Raw genomic sequence first — 7,039 nt, forward strand, 5'->3', positions numbered from 1 at the left:
TCTGACTAATAGAAATATTAGTAAACAAAACTAGTAATAACTGAATACATACTTCAGGTATAATTGAGGGTCAAAGATTTAAGGACAAAGCTCTCATTCACCTAGAATATTCACTCCAGAAATATGAGGCTATATCCATTGGGGTGAGATTAAAATCTCAGGCATATTATTGCTCACTTACCTCTATCTACAGCAATTGGTAGAGCTGAGTATTCATAGTGGAAATCTTAGAATCATCATTGTATAATATTAAATTTTACAAATTCATCTGCAATCCACTTATCCCTCCCATTACTGCTCCTTCTAAGAATCTTGACACTCTCCTTTGGTATTCTCAGGAGTATTTTCAACATAATTATTTCTTAAGAAAAGGAAATTTTGCTTTGAGCATTAAGATGCATACATGGTCATGCCATATTTATTGAATGGCTTTTGGAGTATCTGATTTTAGATTGAAGATATCCACATTGGTTTGGGGGAAATTGTTATCTTCAGAAGTCTTTTTGTAAATCATTCTTCTTGAGAACATAACCTTTTCAGGACTTATCCAGGTTTCAGAGAAACTGAAAACTTCCACATGGGGACCTGGAAAGGTCTTCTTAAAATCTCTGATTCTATGTTTGATGATATTCAGCTTCATTCTCCTCTGTTTCTTCTTCATTAGTGGAAATGTTACCCAATTCATGGCAGATAGAGATTTTGTTTAGAACAGTGAATGGATCAAACAGATCTACTTTCTGTAAATCAATAGGCACAGAAATGCAACCTGTTTTAGTACGAATATTAAGAGAGCTCTTCAGCAAAAGATTGATTTCTTTGCTAACATTGATACCCAGCCATGGAAAACAGTGTTGGAACATGATCTCCCACTCAAGCCTGGGTCCGCATTTGTCATGTTTTATGTTATTCTGACATCTGCTGGCTACCGTCTTGAAATGCTCCCAATGCTGAAGTAAACTGTGTGATGTTTTTGGAAGATTTGTTGAAGTTCCTCATGAATCGTCTCAAGGGCAAGTGCTAAAATCTTATCGCAGCTTTATTTTAAAAAATATATTGATAACCAAGGCATATTTTTTGATGTATTTTTAAATTACGGTTATAGATTTTCTACCCAAATGTGAATTCTTTCACTTAGATGAACTTCGTTTTTAACATCTTCACCACCCTTTACAAGACTCACATAGTCAAGGATCCCAGAATGTGCTGCGGAGGACAATTTTCTGATTTATCACAGACCCAGCGATGAACACCCCTCCTTCCAGAACATACCTAGAGACGATGCTTAAATCCAAAGCCCTCCTTCAATGTTCAGTCGGTGATGCATATGGCCATCATCCTGAGGGTCCCAGACTCAGAACATATGTCTACAGAACCAGAACATCTAACACACTGCCACAGCATGATATCAATGTCAAATGTGAGGTCTTTACCCCGAGCCTGGGAAACTTCCAGCCTCATTGTATTATGCTGATTGGGTCTGCGGGAATATACCGCGCACTTCCTGCATCTCCTTTTCAGACCACTTTGGGTGTTGAAGGATTGGTAGCAAATGCAAATGTCATCTTCTAGTGTGAATGAAAACTCACCGTGTGAAAGCAATTTTTTTTATCACTCTGCCATAGTTCAGACGGCACAGGTAATAAAGCTGAAGCAGCTGCGGCAGCTCAGGCGGTCAAACACCCCCGTCTGCATAGAGCGCCGGACTCCATGCAGCACGATTAGCACGACGGGAATTGGCGGGAATAGCACAGCCCGAGCCTGCGCTACATCCCGGTGCAGGCTGGCGCCCTCTTCAGGAGCCGCTGGAAATTGTAGCTCCCGTTTGGAAGTTGGTCTGGGGACTCCAGCGGCTCCCGCAGTCTCAGCCCATAGTCTCTGGGTTCACTGCTCAGCTGGACGCAAGGAGGCTGCGCCCATTTCAGGAAGACGAGCTTCTGTGGAAAAGTGAACTTTTGAGGCCACTGAGAATGAACAAACCGAACAAGCTGAGGAAGAGAGACAAAGAGCGAGACAAAGGCCAGGGCGAGAGAACGGGAGGAGAGGTTCCATGCTCTCTGCAGGCGCACAGCGATGCCCCAGTCTCCACGTGTTCGCCAGCCCAGAAGCTCCCAGGGGGCTTTCTCATTCACTGCAGATTGCGCGCTGCAAAAACCTGTGTATGCCTGAGGAAAAGAAGGAGGTTGGAAACGCGGGGGTGAGTATCTAGCCTGTTTGCCTGCCCTGCTTAGGTGTAACTGCTGCCAGGAGTCGGCTCCATAGAGTATGAATTAACCTTAGATGGAGTTCAAAACTTGCTTGTTAGTCTGCAAATCTTAAGGCCCAAATGGTTATGAAATTTGCCCAAATGAGACGTTATTTCTCTCTGAGTAAAACTTCATTTTTGTTCTAGTTCTAGTTCATTTTGTACTAGTTCTTTCAGAACTAGTAATCTAAATTTCAAAATAGTGAGAAAAAGAAAACAGTCAATTAGTACTTGACCTTCCTGTTCATTGCCTGTTTGGCACAATGCAAAAAGTTACTGTTACTCACGTTTGGGGGGGAGGGGTGGAGAGGATCTGGTTTAAGAATATTTTCCCCTATATTAAGATCATAAATATATTCTCCTATATCTTCTTTAAAAAATTAAAGTTTATTTTTTCTTTATTAGACTGGAATGCATTTTTTTTTTTTAACTCTGGTGAAGAAAAGAACTTGCTGGGGGAGAAAGCTATGGAAGGTCTTAGGGATCTCAAGAAGATAAAATGTATTAAAATATCTACCATGCCTTTCAGGAAGACAGAGATATTGTTAAATTAAAAAAAAAAAAAGACAACAGTAAGGGGTAAGGTAGTGACTGGACCAAAAAAAAAAAAAAAAAAAAATTGAAGAGTGAATGAATTTAAAACCATCAAAAGAAATTGGATGTGTCAAGTAGGGCAGGAAAGAAAAATGAAAAACAGAAGTTATTATAAATAAAGAAATGCAAAGAAACTTGGAAAAATATTTCTATTAATCAACTCTGGCTGTCAAAATAGAATACCATAGACCGGGTGAGATTTATTTCTCACATTTCTGGGGGTTGGTAAGTCCAAGATCAAGATTCAGTTTTCTGGTAAGGGCTCTCTTCCTGGCTTCCAGAAGGCTTTTCACTGTACTCTCACATGGTGGAGAGAGGAAGCATGCTCTCTGATGCCTCTTACAAGCGCAGTAATCCCAACATGAGGGTCCCACCTTCATGATCTCATTGAAATCTGTTTATCTCCCCAAGGCTCCATCTCCAGTTGCCATCACATTGGGCATTAGGGCTTCAACATATGAATTCTGGAGGGACATAATTCAGTCTATACCATTTCACTCCTTGGCTATACAACGTTAATGCCATTCTCATATACAAAATACATGCATGCCATTCCAGCAGCCTCTAAAGTCTAAACTCTTTCCAGCATCAATTCTAAAGTCAAAGTCCAAAGTCTCATATAAATACCAAAATCAGACATGAGTGAGACTCAAGGTATGATTCATCTAAGGCAAAATTTCTTTCCAGCTGTGAACCTGTATTAAGTTATATTTAAGGGTAAATATCAAGCACATTAGCAAAGGAATGAGGGGAATAAGAATATTGATCATTAAAGAAAGGCAAAAATACAAGAAGAGGACAGAAAGTGATATATGATGTCAATGTGCTTTTTAATTTAAATGTGTAATTAACAGTTCTTTCAAACTGAGCTCCAAAGAAGAACAAAACAATAAAACGAAAAGAAAGGAAGAAAAAAAACCCCTTAATATTTGATGTTTTCTATTGGGAGTTCTGAATGTTTTATTTAATACTTTATTTAAAAAATGAGCATATTGAACATCTTAATTTATTGGGCCTCCTAGGAAGAAGGGAGCTCCTACCCGTATATTTCTAAATGTGAAATTTTTCATTACTTATTCATGTACTATTTATCGTTAATATTATTTATTACTGTACTACTACCATTATGTCACTGCAATGCGTTGATATAGTGATTCTTGTTTATCTTGCTTGTTCTTCCAAGTGTGCTTTCCAACAGAAGATTTCATGTCTTCCAATTGTACTAGACTATTCTCAGCCTTACCTCTTTGGATATTGTTTCACCAACACTTCCTCAGTGTCTGTCTCATGCATTCCTATTAGAGATAAATTAGATCCTCTCACTAAATCTGTCATTTGACATCTATTTCTGAACCTCTTTTTTGTGTATTCACTTTTTATCTTCTATGTTTACTGTGCATTTTTTAAGATAAAAAGAAAATAATCCTTTCTTTGTGTTCCTTTCAACCTAAAAAAATCTGCTAAATTTTGAATTTCAGTAATTACATTTTTAATACCTGATATTTGAAAATAGTTGTTTTTCATATTGCCCTGCACTTTGTTTCATGGTTACCTTTTTCCTATGCCTTTGAGAATCTGCAACATACTTATTCTGAGGTCATCTTAGATGCACTATTTTGTACTGTATCTGCAGTAACAATCTTGTGAATTTTGATTTTTTAACCTATTTTTCTCCTCGTTGGTTTTGGAATTTTGGTTTGTAGGCCCAGCTATGATGGCATTTTTCTCCCCTTCCTTCCCTCTCTGTGCTCCTGTTGTCTGGTTTTGGGTGTCTCGATTTGGTCTCTATAATCCTGCATATACAATCCGATCCTATATTGTCAGTTTAGCACTTACATCTTCTGGGGTTAGTGGGGAAACCTCAGACTGAGTCATGGTCTAGCAAGTAGCTTGGTACTTATACTTAATTGGAAGATTTTTCTGTTTTTTTCCCCCCCCTCATAGTCTTAGGTACGCCTCTTTATGTAAGTCATTTGCTTGGGAAAAGTTATAGCTTTTCTTTGCTCCCCATTCATAGGCCTGGATCCAAACTGAACCCAGATTCACTGTCTACCTCAGTGAGGTATTTTTAATCTCTGCTCCCCCCATCTATTGTGCCTGTTGCTGGAGGCAAAGCCCAAAGACCTGAAGTTTCAACTCTGCTTTCTGTTTTTCACATCTCATATTTCATTACTGGTTCCATAGATGTTTATCTTATTTTTAAGGATGGCTTTACTTTAAAAAATTTTCCTTTTCCAGACTTTCTCTATAATTGGTATTTGCTGAATGTATGGAGCTGTCCCAGTGAACTGTGTCTGGTGTCTCAGTCTTCTTTTTCATTAAAACAAAACAACAACAACAACAAAAACTTAAAGCTTAAAATAAGACATAAGAGATTCTTTTCATCATTTGAAAGAAATTCTTTTCTCAAAGTCTTGAAATGCATAACTATATTTTAGTCTCCATTCTTAAAATCTTTCATGAGAGTGATGTTTCAAAAGTAATTTTCCTGAATTTGTATAAATTATTTTTCATCTGCCAGTTGCTAGTCAAGATTTTTAACGTTTAAAATGATACAACTTTTAGAAGAGTTAAGTCACTTTTTTGTCTTTTGATCACATACTAGCAAAAACGTAATTGCAAATAATATTGCTTAATAAAGAGAGACTTATTTTTAGTAGCTTAGTTAAACTTATTTTCATGGATTTATTTTGTAAAAATAAAACCTGAAGGTTGAATGTGCTTTATCTGAGTCATTAATTTGGGCTAATCTTTTCACCGGAAAGTACACTGTCGCACCAACCCTTGTCAAAATATAAAATTTTCAAAATGCATTAAAAGTAATGTAGTACTTATAATTTTGCATGAATATTTTGGTCACAGAGAGATAAATCTGTTTTAAATTAATAAGAAATATCTACCCAAATGTGTAGTAGCTACTTGTAGTGTGAATTTTTATAACAATGCTGTAAAAATATTCCTTTCTATGAAACATCTTTTTCAGATATTTGTCATAAGGGTATTTATTTATTCATTCATGTCTAACATGTTTAGAGAATACTAAGTACATTCTTTTTCAACAAAAAAGTTGCCAATTTTATCTTCATAGAAGATAATATTGTTGGAATTAAAAACAGTAAAAGGGTATCATTTTACTTCCTAAAAGGCACAATCAAAATAAATTCCTATATTAGATTAAATTGCATTTGGGTGATTTTAGTCCTCTTTCGGTCTTTAGCATTTAGCTATCTGTGATTTCATGTCGTTTAATTTTCAAATTTGTTCACTTAATTAATTTGACAAGCAATAAGTAACAAATAATATAATTACAAATCTTCTAAACCATTTTTAGTAGTCTTTAGTGTTTTCATCTGCAATTATACTTAAAGAATAATCTAGTCATAAACTAGATACATAGACACAAAGCTGACCAAGTTCACATGAATTATATATAAAAAGAACTCGGGATCAGAGTCAGAGACCTGAATTTGTGTTCTCTCTTCACCACGTAATGCCTCTGTGACCCCAGGAAAGTTTAAGTCTCAGTTTCATCATCTATGAAATGCTGAAAATAGTACGTAACTCCTAAGTTTGTTGGAGGATAAAATGAGATAATGGAAAATCATTGGCCCAGTGCTTATCCCATATCAGGGACTCTCTCAGTGATGATTTTATCAGATATGAGAGTTCTAGATTATCTGTTTGATTTCTTGGAACCAAAGTGTCTAAACAAACTTTTTTTTTAGTATTTTTGTGTGTTTTTGTGTGTATTTTAATCAATAACCCCCCCCCCCCCCCCGCTTTTTTTGACTACTTACTATGAGACCTGTATAGTCCTAGTTTGGAAGTACAAACATGAGCTTGAATTCTATGCTGGTGATGAAGAACATTTATAATTAGAAAATTTTCCTAATTTCTAGTAAAGGTCAGATAGGATTTAGTCATAGGAATAAGAACCAAAAAGTATAAGATAATCAGACATTAAGAAAGCTCTTATCTCTGTTTCTTGCTCTCTGTCTCTCTTCCTGGGTTCATATTTTCTCTCATCTCTACTTCTCCTGTGGATCAGCTTCTTTCATCTTTCTCCTGGCACATGAAATTTCTTTGTTCAAGTTGCTCCTGTCAGCCCAGTGACGGCCATAGTAGACTCTTTCAATGCAGAGACTGCACCTCTAATCTCTCTGGGTAGCAACTTGGAGACAAATTCCCATTGACCCTGTTTTA

The 7,039-nt window shown here is 36.6% G+C and overlaps 1 pseudogene; it reads right to left on the reverse strand.

Annotated features, from left to right (window-relative positions):
- Positions 1–491: 491 nt before the first annotated feature.
- Positions 492–4,711, reverse strand: LOC113249105 (DNA primase small subunit-like; annotated as a pseudogene).
- Positions 4,712–7,039: the final 2,328 nt, after the last annotated feature.

The sequence above is a fragment of the Ursus arctos genome, unplaced genomic scaffold (genome assembly GCF_023065955.2).
Source record: "Ursus arctos isolate Adak ecotype North America unplaced genomic scaffold, UrsArc2.0 scaffold_1, whole genome shotgun sequence".
Classification (NCBI taxonomy): domain Eukaryota; kingdom Metazoa; phylum Chordata; class Mammalia; order Carnivora; family Ursidae; genus Ursus; species Ursus arctos.